We start from the raw sequence: 16,453 nt of genomic DNA on the forward strand, positions 1-16,453 counted from the left end.
GTATCCAATGCTAGCAGTATAATCCCTAATAGCCACTTTCTGGACATTTTCTGGGTCCTCATACCAGCACTGATTCAAGAGCTCCCAAGGCAGTTCCTGTTTCTGTCATCACCAGCTAGTACCATCACCAGTTTTGTACCCAGTTGATTTATAGGCCATCTTCTACTCCCCCCCCCATTTCATAAATATTTTCTTCTAGCCTTCAGGTGTTTTAGGAGGGGGGTAGAAAACGTCTCACTCAGACATTTTCTTGGTTCAGCCAATTCAGAATTTGATTTCAGGGATTTTTCTTTAATTGTTTAGAAGAGAATGTTAAGAGAGCATGGTTCAATGCATCTTCTACTCTGCCACCTAGGTTCCTGTGGATTCCTTTCTTAAGGGGTTTAAACATAAAGGAAAGAAAATATATAGGATTATAACTACCAGGGGTAATTAGATCAAGTGAGAATTTTTTGTTTGTTCTTTTTAAATAGATGATGAGATATGGGTGTTATTTTAGGGAGGAAAGAAGTAATCAGTCAATTGGAAGAGATTGAAGAGTAAAGAAAATGTGGGAATGACAGGTGAGTCGATCAGCTTAATAAGATAGAATGGGGGGGGGGGTAGAGCCAAGATGGCAGAGGAAAGGCTGTAACTTCCCCAAGCTCCCAATAAATAACCCAAACACTCCATAAATAATGTCATAAGACAACTCCTGGATCAGCCTAACCCTCATAAGAACAGAGTGAGACTATTTTCCAGTCAAACATGGCAACTGGGATCACCTACTGTTTGGGCTAAGAGAAGAACTCAGTGCACAGGACCCAGCCTGGAAAAGACATCTTCAAAATAAAGTTAAGAGGTAAGAGGAATGCACTGGAAGAAAGGAAAATGGGGAGGTGGACTAGGGAAAAGTAGCTCACATAAAAGAAACAAGAAAAAGCTTATGGAGTGGAGGGGAAGATGGGGAAGGAGCAAGAGAGTGAGTGAGCCTTACTTTCATCAGAATTGGCTTAAAGAGGGAATAATATACAGACTCAAGTGTGTATAGTAATATGTCTTGCCCTGCGGGAAAGTGTGAGGGGAAGGGAATAAGGGGGGAGAGGTGAAGGAAGGGAGGATAGATTGGTGGAGGGGGCAGTAAAAAGCAAACTTTTGAGGAGGGATAGGGTGAAGTAAGATAGAAAATAGAGTAAATATCAAGTGGAGGGAATAAGAAGGAGGGTCATACAGTTAGCAATAGTAACTGTGAAAGAAATGATGAGCAGTATGATATCAGAAGGATATATGAAAGATGCAAACCATCAACAGAGAAAGAGCTAATGGTATCTGAATACAGATTGAAGTATATTTTTACTTGTTAGCTCCTCTTTCTAAAGTCACTTTGTCTATTTTCTTTCACAACCTGATTAATGTGAAGATGTTTTGCGAAACTGCACATCTATGACTTATATTGAATTGCTTGATATCATAGGGAGTGTCGAGGAGGGAAGGAGGAAGAAATTTTAGGACACAAAGTTTTAAAAAACCAATGTGAAAAGAAATGATGAGCAGGAGGAGTTCAGAGAAATCTGGAAAGACTTACATAAACTGATTCTGACTGAGAGGAGCAGAACCAGGAGAAAATTGTACATAGTAACAGCAACATTGTGTGATGAAAAATGGTGATAGACTTGACTCTTTTTAGCAGTGCAATGATCCAAAACAATTTCAAAGAACTTCATGATAGCAAATGTTCTCAACCTCCAGAAAAAAGAACTGTGGATTATGGATGCAGAGTGAACCATACTGTTTCTACTTTGGGGCTGGATTTTTTTTTCCCTTCATTTTTGAGGTTTTTCCCTTGTGTTCTGATTCTTCTTTCACAATAAGACATGCAAAAATATATTCAATGTGATGGCACATATATAACTTATATCAGACTGTTTTCTGTGTTGGGGAGGAGGCAGGGAAGGGAGAGTGGGAAAAAAATTTAGAACTAAAAATCCTATGAAAACAAATGTTGAAAACTATCCCTATGTGTAACCAGAAAATAATAAAATACTTTTATTAATTAAAAAAGATAGAATGAAATGAGATCACTTGGGCATGTAAAATGATTCACCTTGAAAAGGAGAATGGCCACCTCTTCATGTGATATAGAAGTGAAGGACATCTTGGGTTGGATATCTGCGTGATGTGAGATGAGTATGGGAGAAGATGGAGTACTCATCAGTGGCCCCTTTTTTGTAGGGGGTGATATATGAGTCAAAGTCTTTAGCTAAGAGGGGCATCAATTAAGGACTTATAGCAGGAGAAAAAAAGTATAGTATATTTGCTATTAGGATTATAGTCATTGAGATAATAAATGTATTGGAGAAGATGGGTGTAAAATGATTATCTTGCTGCAGTGAGGACCCAGTTGATATTAAGTAATATAAATGTGGTAGATTTAGTCAATAAAGTTTCATATTTTTTCCACCTCTAATCAGCAATATATGAAGTAATATGTTCAGTTCAGATAGGCGATGACTTGCACAAGGTCATAGAGCTAATAAGTGTCAGATTTGGGACTTGAACCCAGATATGTTAACTCAGTGCAATATTCTTTCCACTATGTGTATTGCCTCCTTTTGGCTCATCATTTTCCAAATGAAGAAGTTGGACCAGATAGCCTCTAAATTATCTTTTGTCTCTGAAGTTCGATTCCCTTTGATATTTCTAAATCTCTCTCCTTCCATCTCCTTGTCCCATGATTTTTTCAGTGTAATATATAGCATTAACTGCTTCCCTTTAATACAAACATTGATAGATACCTACTTTGGACAAAATTATATGGCTGTATTTAAGCCTAATTAGGTATATTTCCCAAACTAAGGCATTATAGGCAATTTACATGAGTCACCATGACAAGTCTCCTCTGGTGAATGGTTCACAATTTAGTTTGACTGCAATCTATTGAAGATAAAAACAATTTCCTTGAGTTCTAAGTCTTCCTACATATTTTAATTACTTCCAGCTGCAGTGACTTAGATTCTAGGCCAACTATCTTACACAGGGACATGTAAGATGCTAACTATTAACAGCTCAGTGGCATGTGCTTTTGTGGTAGGCATCCTATCAACACTATTTTCTTTAAATGATGAGAGAATTGTGAACAGAACAGAACATAGAGCATGAAGACTTATGGAAGATTGATTAAGCATATCTCTTTAATGGACAAAAAATCTAATTATGTATCTTAATTTCTATAAAGTATTATCAGCAACGTGTGTCACTAGAGATGCTCATTAATGCCAGAAAGATCAGTAGTCATAGAGTCATACCTTACTATTCATGGTCCTCTGTCATTCCAAGTGGGAAAGGGATGATTTATTTAAGGATTCTATTTAATGTACCATCCAATCTATTCCTACAAGCATTTTATAAACAGATAACTACATACTGTTAGGCACCGTGCTAGATGCAGCCAAAATGTAATACAATCCCTGTCCTCACAGAGTTTGCACTCCAAAGGAGAAGAGAGGGTGAAAATGTAGCAAGTAAAAAGACCTGCATAACATTAAAATTTATGGAGGCAGAGTTTACTAGGAAACTTGGAAGCGAGAAAGGGATCAGGAAAGACTTCCCATAGAAAATGACATGAGCTTAACCTTGCAAAAAGAAAATGAGTTTAAGAGAGAAAATAAGTGTATCAATTGAGAGACTGAAGCCACCACAGGAAAAATTGTCTCTAATCAGTTTCCCTTTCAAGTCTGAAGGTAATTTGGAGATCACATGAATTTGCATAACTAGGTGTTTGGGACCTAGAATGAGAGATGGGTTGTAGGTACCCAGCTGGGATGTGGAAGATGAAGCACTCCCCAAGATAATGTAAGGTTGCGCTTCTTTTGTGCTGATTGGGTACAGGTGGCCCTTTGGGAGACAGAGAGGGAAAGAAGAGTACCTTGGCATAATACCACTAACTCCAATATTGGGGCTTTTTAAGGGGAGAAGAATCATTCACACCCCTCGATGATGCTCTAGGTAAATAGTAAATGCCTATATCTTAATGAAAAGTCCCAGTAACTCACTTTGCCCTAGTTACAATTCTGGTCACATATACCTTTTCCAAATACTATGAAGGAGACACTGGTCTTAAATTACTCTGACTTCATATTGTTCTATCAATCTTATGTACTGGAAAGAGTTTGGTGTCAGAAGATGTACTAGGTTTGGTGTCAGAAAACTATTTTCAAATCCTACCTCATGCCCCTTATTTTTCATGTAACACTAGGCAAATCACCTCACCTCTTTTAGCCTCAGTTCCTTCATCTGTAAAATGAAGGAGTATGAGTATATTGATATCAAAAGGTTTTTTCTTAGTCTCAAACTATGATTCTGTGATCTGATTTCCTCTGGGCCCAGTGTTAGTCTGTGCATGTGTTGACAGGTGTGGGGCAAGGAAGGGATTGTCTAAGCCATTCCCCTACTCTTAGTGTCATTTCTGTTGGTAAGGGTAGGAGAAATGAGCTATTGGAAGAGGTATAGCTGGTGAACTTAAGGCAAATTTCAGAACAAACTAAAAAAATGGAATTTGAAATAAATATACAAAGAACACAGTATTAAATAATTTGGTATATTGACTTAAAAAAAACACTCATTGGAAAATTTCCTTGAATGATTTAGCATATTAATTATCAAAGGGCAAGGACCATGACTTTTCCAAGTTTTGTATAGAGCGTTGTTCACAGTGGGCTTTAAATAAATGTTTTTGATCATGGCTTTCAGGTAGTCCAACAATTTTCAAATTATCTCTCTTGGATCTATTTTTGAGGTCAGTTGTTTTTCCAATGAGATATTTAACATTACCTTCTATTTTTTCATTCTTTTGGGGTTTTTTTTATTGTTTCTTGACTTCCCATCAAGTCATTAGCTTCCACTTACTTGATCCTAATTGTTAGGGAGTCATCTTCTTCAGTGAACATTTCTACCTCCTTTTCCATTTGGCTACTTCAGCTTTTCAAGGCATTCTTTCCCTAATTAGCTTTTTGTACCTCCTTTTATCATTTGGCCTAGTCTATATGTATATATATATATATATATATATATATATATATATATATAATTTTCTTGAATCACTCTCTCTTCCCATTTCTCTACCTCTCTTACTTTATTTTCAAAGTTCTTTTTGAGCCCTTCCATGATCTGAGATAAATTAATATTTTTCTAGGAAGTTTTGGATGTAGGAGCTTTGCCTTTGTTATCTTTTTCTGAAGGTTTGTTTTGATTTTCCTTGTCACCATAGTTACTTTCTAGGGTCAGAAATTGTTTTCTGTTTTCTCATTTACGAAGCCTATTTCTGGACTTTTAACTCTTTGTTAAAGTAGGGCTCTGCTTCAGGATAGAGGGCACATTGTCCCAAGCTTCAGGGAACTTGTCCAGCTCTTTTCAGAAATACTTCTATGAATCTGTAAGTTTTCAGTTCTTTCAAGGTAGTATGATTTAAGGACAGATGTGTTTTCTACTCTTCTTGCCTGTGCTCTGGTCTGTGAGTGAACACAAACCTGCTTCTCTGCCTTAGAACTACGAGGAGTTTACCTGCTGCACTGTGGGTACAAGCTCTGATGTGCTAGTGCTCTTTCCTGGGACTGCCACCCCAGACTGGGACCTGGAACCAAATATAGACAAAGCAACAAAGTCCTGCCTCAGTGCTAGCAAATAAACCCCTTTAATCTGCTTCTGGCCAATTATTTGACACTCTGACCATCTGTGGGCTAAAGGTTCCAGAAGCAGTTGCTGATGCTGCTGATTTGCTAGGCCTGCACTGGACTCGACTCCATTCTCACCCAGATGCAACAGACCTTTCCTGCCAACCTTCTAAGTTGTCTTTTGCTAGAAAATTATTTCATCCTGTTCTATTTTTGGGTTCTTATGCTCCAGTAATTCTTATGGAATAATTTGAAGGTATTTGAAGGGGTCTTAAGGAGAGCTCAGGCAAATCACTGTCTTTCCTCCAGCATATTTTAAATAAATATTCAATAGTAATGATAATAACAATAATCCTATCAAGTATTAATTAGTAGACTAATATTCAATTATAATTTGGGTTGCAGTCCTCCACTGAAATATTAAAGAAGAATGCCAAGGTTTTAGTATATTTTTCTCACCATAGAAGTTGGGTGAAGCCAATTTATTTATTTTATTGAAGCTATAACAACAGGAAGGACTGTTAAACATTTCTCTCAGGCATTCCACATTTTCATTACAGTGATAGGTAGCTTCGATATAACTCTAGTTTTTACATTTCCAGATGACATTCTGAAATGGGGACCAACAATTTTCAGTACCTGAGATACTCATGGGGCAGAACAGTGGATAGGGTGCTAGCATTTAAGTCAGGAAGACCTGAGTTCATATTCAGCCTGCTATTCTCTAACTTTCTGACCTGGACAAGTTACTTAACCCTGTTGGCCTCAGTTTGCTCATCTATAAAATGAACTAGACGAGGAAATGGCAAAGTATTCCAGCATCTTTGCCAAATAAAAAACCAAATGGGGTCATTGAAGAGTTGGATACAATAAAAACTGAACAATAACAACAAAAATGTATATCTAACCTCATGATGGAGCCTCTTTACAATTGGCACTCTTGTCCAGCGTTACATTCATGGCATTTTCCCAGTTTCCAGACAAGTCAACAAAAGTACCCATCTTGCTGATAACAAAAAGAGACTGGAGATAGGCTGCCACCTCAGTTCTCTATCCACACTGGACCCTTAGAGTCTCTTGTTTACACAAATCTTTAAGGTAACATTCTCCCTTTTTACTACACAGCTATGAAGGTTAACTTCTATCTCTTATCACCCTAGAAACACACACCAAATCTTTTTATATGTTTGCCAGGTATTGATGTGACATTAACAAAAAATCTTAGTATATTCTTTCTCATTCATTCAAAAAAACATTTTTTAAATACTCAGTATGTTCCAAGGCCTATACTAAATGCTGAGGAAGTGAAGAAAGGCAAAAACATCGTCAGATCTCTGTTCTCAAGCATTTCACATTCTTACAGGGGATGTGACATGCAAATGATCATATAAATACTAGACACACACACATATACTTAGCATACACACATACATAGCAGCAGTTAGAAAGCAAGTAGGGGTTAAGCACCTGTGAAAGGTACCCTGGGACAACTCTAATTATAGATATGCTTCCCCTTCCCTTCCTGTGGAATATTCACAAATGATGGGCATATTATCACCTAGAATTATGATCAAGTGACCAGATGCCAGCCTTTCTAAGAATCCAAATCTATGTGCTGACCTGAAGAAATTTCCCTCTGGTGAAAAGGCCACTTTTTAAGGATACTTTATAATAACAACAACAACAATAGACAATGTTTATATAGAACTTTAAAGTTTTCAAAGTACTTAGTTAGATTCTTTGGGGCACAGTTGGTACATTGGCTAGAGTGTTGGGTCTTGACATAGGAAGACTAATCTTCCTGAGTTCGAATCTAGCCTCAGACACTTGTCAGTTGTGTGATCCTGGGCAAGTTATTTAACCTTGTCTGTCTAAGTTTCTTCATCTGTAAAATTATCTCAAGGAGGAAGTGGCAAGCCACTCCAGTATGTTTGCCAATTTAGGATTATGCAGTTGTGAGTGAGATTTTCCCTAGCCCTTAGATATAAATAATTTAACTATGATAGTAATCAGTATAATAGACTACAAATGGCGATTCAATATATTTAAGTATTTTCTGGTTTCTTAAGATACTGGTATTATGTAACTTGTTCTTATGTGCTCTGAATATTCTTTAATGGTTTATATTCATTAGAATTATATTCTTATGAACCAACTTTAGTGTAAACTTGTAATTTTATCTATCATTGCTAATGCCCCTTTCTACTTGTATCTTAAACTGATGTCCCTCAATTTTGTGTTAACTGTTCAATTGTAGTTAGATGTCCAACCAATCAGCTTAAAGGTTAAGATACTGAAAATAGTATCTTCTAAGCTGAAGGAACCAATCAGATCCATCGGATTCAGAGAAGGAGAGAATGAGAATTGACCAAAAGGATAAGTGACTCAGGACTCTCTCTTCATATCAAAATGCACTAATCAGCATTAAGAAATTGAAGGGGTCAAGTGAAGGTCAAGGGGGCACATGTTCCAGAACTAGTTTGGGGACGAGTTCTATTTTATATGAGTCCCTGGGTCCTGTGTCTTCTTGTGTAATGCACATTTGGACTTTTGTATATGGATGCAATGGGACGAATTTTTGTCTAAATATAGTAGGGTATAAAAGCATTGAAGCCTTGTAGGGAAATAAAAACCACCAGATTCCTAGGCTCTGGGTCTTGCGGATCCTACCTCTGCCTTCCCGCCTTTACTGTGAGATAGGCCCTCTCTCAATAAACATATTTTCTACAGCTTGGAGATTTTGCTGTTTCTGTTCTTTGTCAGACTTAGAAATTTTCATGACACAGTGTTGAACATAACTGAACAATGACTGAACAACTTAAATTATTTGGATCTTACAATAGTCTTCTGATGTCTGGGGAGTTAGATGTTTACATCAGCTGTAACACCACTGAAATTTTAAAAAATAAAATTAATGTGGAAGAAGTTGTCATATTGGAATGTTTCCCATGGAATTGGACATGAGAATACACTATTTCCAGTGAAATATGTTCTCGGGACAATTGATTTATTTTCTTAATTTTATTTTATTTTAAGTTCTAAATTCTCTTCTTTTCCCCTTACCTTCCCCTTTCACTGAGAAAGTAAGAAAAATAAACCTGTTTCAAAAACAAATTATCAGAAAAAACAACTCCCCAGAGTACTCATCTCAAACAAAATATGCTTCAATCTGAACTCAGAATCAATTATCTCTCTATCTGGAGGTAAAATAATGTGTTTCATAATTAATTCAATTGTTTTCTACAGTGTTTTTTTTTTTCTGGAACTGTAACTGGTCATTGTGTTATTCAGTTTCTAAGCCTTTCAAAATTATTTATTTTCACAATATTGTGTTATTGTATAAATTATACCTCATGCTCTGCTAATTTCACTTTTTATCAGTTCATAAAAGTTTTCCTAGGTTTCTCCAAAACCATCTCCATCATGATTTCTTACAGTACAACAATATTCCATCACATAACATTCATTTGGCATAACTTATTCGCCATTCCCCAATTTCTTTGCCACCAAAAATAGAATACATATAATTATTTTTGTATATATGAGTCCTTTTCAAATATATTTAATCTCTTTGGGGCATAGATGTGGTAACAATATTTCTGTGTGAAATTTATGCATAGTTTAATAACCAAATTACTCCAAATTACTTTCCAGAATGGCTGGATCATTTAATTGATTGATTCATTGATTAATGCCTCAACCTACAAATCATGGGTAAATGTACCTATTTTCCCACAGCCTCTCCAACATTTATTTATATTTTTGTCAATTTTTTTGTATGAAAGTTGTGGAATGGAACCTTAGAATTATTATAATTTTATCTAATTATTGGTGATTTAGAGCATTTTTCTATGGCTATTGATTACTTGGATTTCTTTCTCTGAAAACTGTCTCTGGCCAACTGTTAACAGATGTGCACTTCCAGAGTCTCCTGTTCAATGAACTAGTCTTCATAACACAGTACGGGGAATGACAAACAGGGTCAAAAATTATTAGAAACTGGGACAGGAAGAGCAGCTTATTCTGTAGTTTAAAAAAAAGCAAGGAGAGTTGGGTTCTGGTCTCACTCCCTCAAGGTTTTCTCATTGTTGAGATGTAGCCAGTGCCATCTCTCCCTTGAACTTCTAATTGAGAGAAGATGAGCATTCTCTCCCCTTTCAGTACCAGGCTGGGTTGCCAGTTGATTGCATGAATATGGCAGCAAGGAATGATACTTGTTTAGGTTTTTCTAAAAGTGAATCACAAGTCCCTAGGTGCTCCTTGTATTATGTGTATATGTGTTCATTTTCTCTGATCGCAAGTGACTGAAAGGCAATACAGAGATGGATTTTTCCCCAAAACCCTTGGGAAGAATTCCAACCCACCCCCTTCCTACAACATATAATTTTTCCTCCTGAAAATATGCTTACTAGCTAAAAAACAGAAAAATATATGATCCATTAATTTTCATATCCATATGGTTCATTAATCTCAATTTTGTCCACTGATTAATATATAAATGAAATGTTTTACTTTGTAGCTTTTAAAGTTAGTATAGATATTTCTGAATCTCAGTTACAACGGAGAGGAGGTAAATCATAGTCTGTTTCAGACTCAAATTGGTTTAGGGCCAAGACTTTCAGATGAGTTCCCATAAATTTTATGTTAGCCTGATCTCTGGAATTATATGAAAAGACCACATGTTTTCCCAAAAATTCAAGGAAGCAGAAACACTTTTTCTTCTATTGTGGCAAGGGAAGTGAGGGCTTGCCTTCTAATTCACATTTTCTGCTTAATTACAGGTGGATTAAAAAATATTTTTTTAAATCCCAGAAAGATTATTGTTGGTGAAATGTTTTGCATTTCAGCAAAAAATACATAATGAAAGGTATCATGACCCTTCTACAACTGGAAATCAAAATTTAAATAATAGCTAGGACCTACTAGGAAAAGCAAAGTTAAAATACTTCCCTTAGTATACAGAAGGAAAAAAGAGATGCCTCCCATTTTTTTTTCCCCATAAAAATACTTTGGCTATCATCACCAAATTATTTTTCTCTTTTATTTGGTTGGGTTCTTTTATTTTAATAAGTAAATTAAATAGAAAAAAATCAATCTTTCTAAGATGAAAGAAAAAACTAGGGCAAATTCTTTAGAAATTATTATATGAGCTAAGTGTTTTAAAATGCAAACATAAATTCTTTCTCAGGCTTGCCCTAGAATGCACACTTGACCTACCTTTTCTGCCCACCAGTGTATTCTGGGCAGAAACCTAGCATATGATGAATTGTGAATTGTGAGTAATTTACTATTTGTAGGACTAAATGAGCAAAGACAAAGGACTTTAAAAAAAAGCAATCAGCTGCTTGAGGGATGTTTTTGGTTCCATCTTTGAAATATTAATTAATGCTTCAGAGAACTGCACTGTACAAACTCCTACACATGTCCAGCAACAAAGTAGCTCTGGAGTCTCCATACTTACTGCCCTTGACATCATATCATTTCATGTCAGCTGTTTGGATGTGACCTCTGTGAAGTGCCATGGTTAATCACCATCATTATTCAACATTTTTGCATATGATTAATTCTCCATGTCCAAGTAGCAACTTCAAGAAAGTCCATTCTGTCAAAGGCTACACCAAAAGCAAAGGACTATGGATCTCAATATCTTATTAGAAGCTATGAAGAATCTGGTCAAGAGCAGTTCACACACTATCATGTATCAAAGTCATATTAAAAAAAAACTCTGCATACCTCAAAAAAAAGTTTATTATCCTTCTTTCTGTTCTTAATGTTCCTATCTTTATATTGCACCATTACTCACCCAATTTCTCCAAATCATACTGTTGAGGTTGTCTTTGTATCTCCATATTCATTCACTTTTCATATCTAATAAATTACCAATTGCCATTGCTTCTGTCTCTACAAAATGACATACATTTGTTCTCTTTTCTCTATTTCCTCTGTCATTAACCTAATACAGCCCTCACTACCAATTGTCTAAACTGCTGAAATAGCCTCTAGGTAGGTATTCATTTATGTATTCTCTCACTCTTTCAATATACACTTCATATCTTTGCCATGATAATCTTTAAGGATATGCAAGAAACATATTTAAAGATCTGCCATGTTTCTATGGTGTTTTGGAACTGAGGAACTGTACTTCTTGGATTCTGGGATAAACAGTATGTTCCATGTTACATGGACATCAGAAGAAATTCTGCACTGAGAAGTTGCTGCAGGTGAAAAGTGGCATTAGGGTTGACACCAATACTGAAAAAAACACAGAGAGAAACGGAGTGTGTCTTCTATGAAAGGATAGCTTTTAAGTTGTTCCTCAACCCATCAGCTTTGGAGTAGGGGCCAATTCCAAACCTTGTTAGTGATGCCTAAAGTAGTTTTATGGAACTTTTTCCACATCTCGCTGAGTCATAATGCTCATTGTGTGCCAAAGTCCATACCAACTGTTGGAGACACTCAATGCCATTCAAGCCCTGGATACACTGTACTTTTTATGTAATGGAAGAGAACCTTGAGTCAAGCCAAATGAATAATCAATGTCTTCTTTTTTTTTTTTTTTTTTTTTTTTTTTTTTTTTTTTTTTGCAGGCAATGGGGGGGTTAAGTGACTTGCCCAGGGTCACACAGCTAGTAAGTGTCAAGTGTCTGAGGCCGGATCTGAACTCAGGTACTCCTGAATTCAGGGCCGGTGCTTTAACCACTGTGCCATCTAGCTGCCCCCAATCAATGTCTTCTTAATCAAGAAGACTTTGTTTTCCTAGTTCATGGGCAAGTTGCTAATCCCAAGATTTCTACTTTCTCTAGATTAATGTCAAAGTGAAGGCTGAGTTTGTAGACCAGGACAGGCAAGACACATCATATAACATCCCTAGAGTATGAGAAATGATTATAAATAATCAATAATTTGAAGGGAGATTCAGAGTTCTCCCCTTCTTCCAAAGTCCTAATTTAGTCCAGTTTTTCTTGAATGTCAATCACTGAAAATGAAATTGCATTGACTCTCCTAGATCTTGGTAAGCCCCCAGCCAACCTTGCAAGGAATTTAATCTGAGGTAAGGAAAATCATTGTGTTCTGCTCAAGTTTGGATGCAGACAGATCTTTTTCTCTAGATAGTACAAGGCTGGGAGTGGATTGGTATAGCTGGGGGTGGCCTGAGTCGAGATAAGGTTCACTCAGCACCACTGACCACCTACTGTTTAGAAGGATATATAAACTGTGAGGACCCTGCTGCCATGATTGTCTTTGGTCTGAGAGATATGGCCAAATGACTATCCTTTTATTAATAACCTGCTGATCTAATTAATGAAGTTATTAAATTACCAAGAAATTATGCCTCTTGAGCTTTTTAAACATCACAGTTATAATGACCATGAAAGGACTTTAGAGACGAAAAGGTCTGGCTTAGGGTCTCCCAGGGATTCAACTCTCCTTCAAGTGTTCATGACGAAATTTCTCTACCTAGGGAGAGGCCCTTTCCTGAGGAACTCTAAGTTGAGATGTTGACTCTCCTCAACTTCAAATTCTAACTTTCAATCATTATTGGATAAGCATATGTACATCTATATGCCTCTACCAATTGTTGAAACTATAGCTTTTCTGAGTTTTTACTCTCAACAGTAAATTGTGGTTTCCTTGGCATGGATAGAGAAACATATTAATATTGAGGGCAAAAGATTTTTGGAGAAGTTTCCTGGGAGATTTGAATACCAATGTGGAATGGGGGCCTGTACCATTTTAGTCTTATTGAATAAGCATGGTGCAAATTCTCTTGCAGGAGATTTCAGGTAGTATCTTCTGACAGAAGATGTTTTGTTCTGCTACAGAGAGATTTTGAGATTCTGTTTAACAGGGCTCAATATAAGAACTAAGTCCACTATGAAAATACACTGCATGTTCTTGTCTGTCCTTTTCTGGGTCACTAAGGCTCTGTTCACTTTGTCTCTGTTTCTGTGTGAGTATTTTCTAAGGTTAATTTGTTAAGTAAGGGAACTGAGAAAGCAGGGTGAGACTGTCTCAGGAGTTTGGGAGGTGAAATCAGAGAAAGGATTTCTCTCTAAGTAAGAGTGCCAAGGTTATTTTTTCTTTATATAAAGCTCTAGCAGCAGTTTTATACTGATAAAGATCTATACCAAGCAGCACAAAGATAGAGAAGGACTAAACTAAGTGAGATATTTTGCTACTCCAAATTTAGATGAATTCAGCATTATTTAGACACTGAAACTAAAGTTTATAGATTAGGATCAAATTGAAGCTTGAGAATAGGGTGTCTTTGTCCCTAATATATGTGACATCAGGGTAATATGAAAAAAAAATAATTTTTTTGTCCTGTAAGACACTTTGATCAGGGCTTTTATATGATAGCCTTAAATATAATCACTTGAGGATTTTAGTAATTCATATAAAATGTATATAACATTATGAGGGGTAGCTAGGTGGTACAGTGGATAATGCACTGGCCCTGGATTCAGGAGGACCTGAGTTCAAATCTTGCCTGAGACACTTGACACTTACTAGCTGTATGACCCTGGGCAAGTCTCTTATCCCTCATAAGCCCACAAGAAAAAAGTATATTAACATTATGAAAACTGTTTTTTATGAGTAATGTTGGTGATGGCTGTGAAAGAAATACAGCTCACTTGATTTGTAAATGATCAAGTGTTACCTCTCTGTGAACAGATGCAACTATTCTGGAGAGCAATTTGGAACTATGTCCAAAGGGTTATAAAACTGTGCATACCCTTTGACCCTGCAACACAACTATTAGGTTTATATCCCAAAGAGTTCTTTAAAAAAGGGGGAAAGCACTCACATGCACAAAAAATATTTATAGCTGATCTTTGTGTGGTGGCAAAGAATTGAAAAATGAGGGGATGCCCATCAATTGGGGAATGGCTGAACAAGTTGTGCTATATGAATGTAATGGAATATTATTGTGCTATAAGAAATGATGAGCAGGCAGATTTCAGAAAAACCTGGAAAGACTTACATGAATTGAAACAGAGTTAAATGAGCAGAATCAGGAGAACATTCTACACAGTATCAACAACATTGTGTGGTGATCAACTGTGATAGACTTAACTCTTCTCAGCAATACAATGATCCAAGATAATTCCAAAGGACTTGTGGTGGAAAATGCTCTCCATATCCAGGAAAAAAAACAACCTGTGGAATCTGGATGCAGATTGAACCATACCGTTTCTACTTTTTTTTTCTTTTCTGAGGTTTTTCCCTTTTGTTCTGATTCTTCTTTCACAACATGACTAATGCAGACTTATGTTTAATGTGATTGTACATATATAACCTATATCAGATTGCTTGCTGTCTTGAGGAGGGGAGAAGAAATGGAAGAAGGGAGGAAGAAAAATTTGTAACTAGAAATCTTATAAAAGCAAATGTTGAAAACTACCTCTACGTGTAACAGGAAAATAATAAAATACTTTTACAATTAAAAAACAGTGGGGGCAAGTAGGTGGCACAGTGGATAAAGCACCAGCCCTGGATTCAGGAGAACCTGAGTTCAAATCCAGCCTCAGACAATTGACACTTACTATCTTTGTGACCCTGGGCAAGTCACTTAAGCCTCATTGCCCTGTTAAAAAAATTTAAAATTTAAATAAAATAAAAAATTTAAATTTTCTTAAAAAACAGTGTTAACTCTCTCCAGATTATAAAAGGTGAAGCACAACAGGACAAAAAGGAAAGTAAGTATGATTTTTAGTTGTAAAACTTATATGTAGAAAATGCAGAGGAAGGTGGTCTAGCTGTACCAAATCTGAAGCTTTACTATAAAGCAGGAGTCATCAAAACTATTTGGTATGGGCTAAGAAATAGAGTGGTAAATCAATGGAATAGATTAGGCACAGGAAACACAGTAGAAAATTACTTTAGTAATGTATCATTTAATAAACCCAAAGACTCCAACTTCTGGGATAGGAACTCAATATGTGACAGAAACTGCTGGGAAACTGGAGGATGATATGGCAGAAACTAGGCATAGACCAACATCTTACACCTTATACTAAAATAAAGTCAAAATGGGTACATGATTTATACATAAAAGGTGATACCATAGATAAATTAGGAGAGGAAGAAATAGTTTACCTTTCAGATCTTTGGAAAGGAGAACAGTTTATGACCAAACAAGAGATGGAGAATATTATGAAATGCAAAATGGATGATTTTGATTACATTAAATTTAAAAGGTTTTGTACAAACAGAAGCAATGCATTCAAAATTAAAAGGGAGGCAGAAGCTGGGAAACAATTTTTAATGCCAGTATGTCTGATAAAGGCCTCATTTCTAAAATATATCAGGAACTAAATCAAATTTATGAGAATCCAAGTCACTCCTTAATTTATAAATGGTCAAAGGATATGAACAGGCAGTTTTCTGAGAAAGAAGTCAAAGCTATCTATTGCCATATGAAAAAATGCTCTAAATCACTATTGATTAGAGAAATACTAATTAAAACAACTCTAAGATACCACCTCACACCCATCAGATTGGTAATTAGAACAAAAAAGGAAAACAACAAATGTTGGAGAAGCTGTGGAAAAATTGGAACACTAATGAATTGTTGGTGGAGCTGTGAACTGATCCAACCACTCTGAAAAGCAGTTTGGAACTATGCCCAAAGTGGTATACAGCTTTACATACACTTTGACCCAGCAATACCACTATTTGCTCTTTTTTTCCCAAAGAGATCAAAAAAATGGAAAAGGATGCACATGTACAAAAATATTCATAGCAGCTCTCATTGTAGTGGCATAGAATTGGAAATTGAGGGGATGCCCATCAATTGGAGA

Source organism: Dromiciops gliroides, chromosome 3, assembly GCF_019393635.1.
Source record: "Dromiciops gliroides isolate mDroGli1 chromosome 3, mDroGli1.pri, whole genome shotgun sequence".
Taxonomy (NCBI): Eukaryota; Metazoa; Chordata; class Mammalia; order Microbiotheria; family Microbiotheriidae; genus Dromiciops; species Dromiciops gliroides.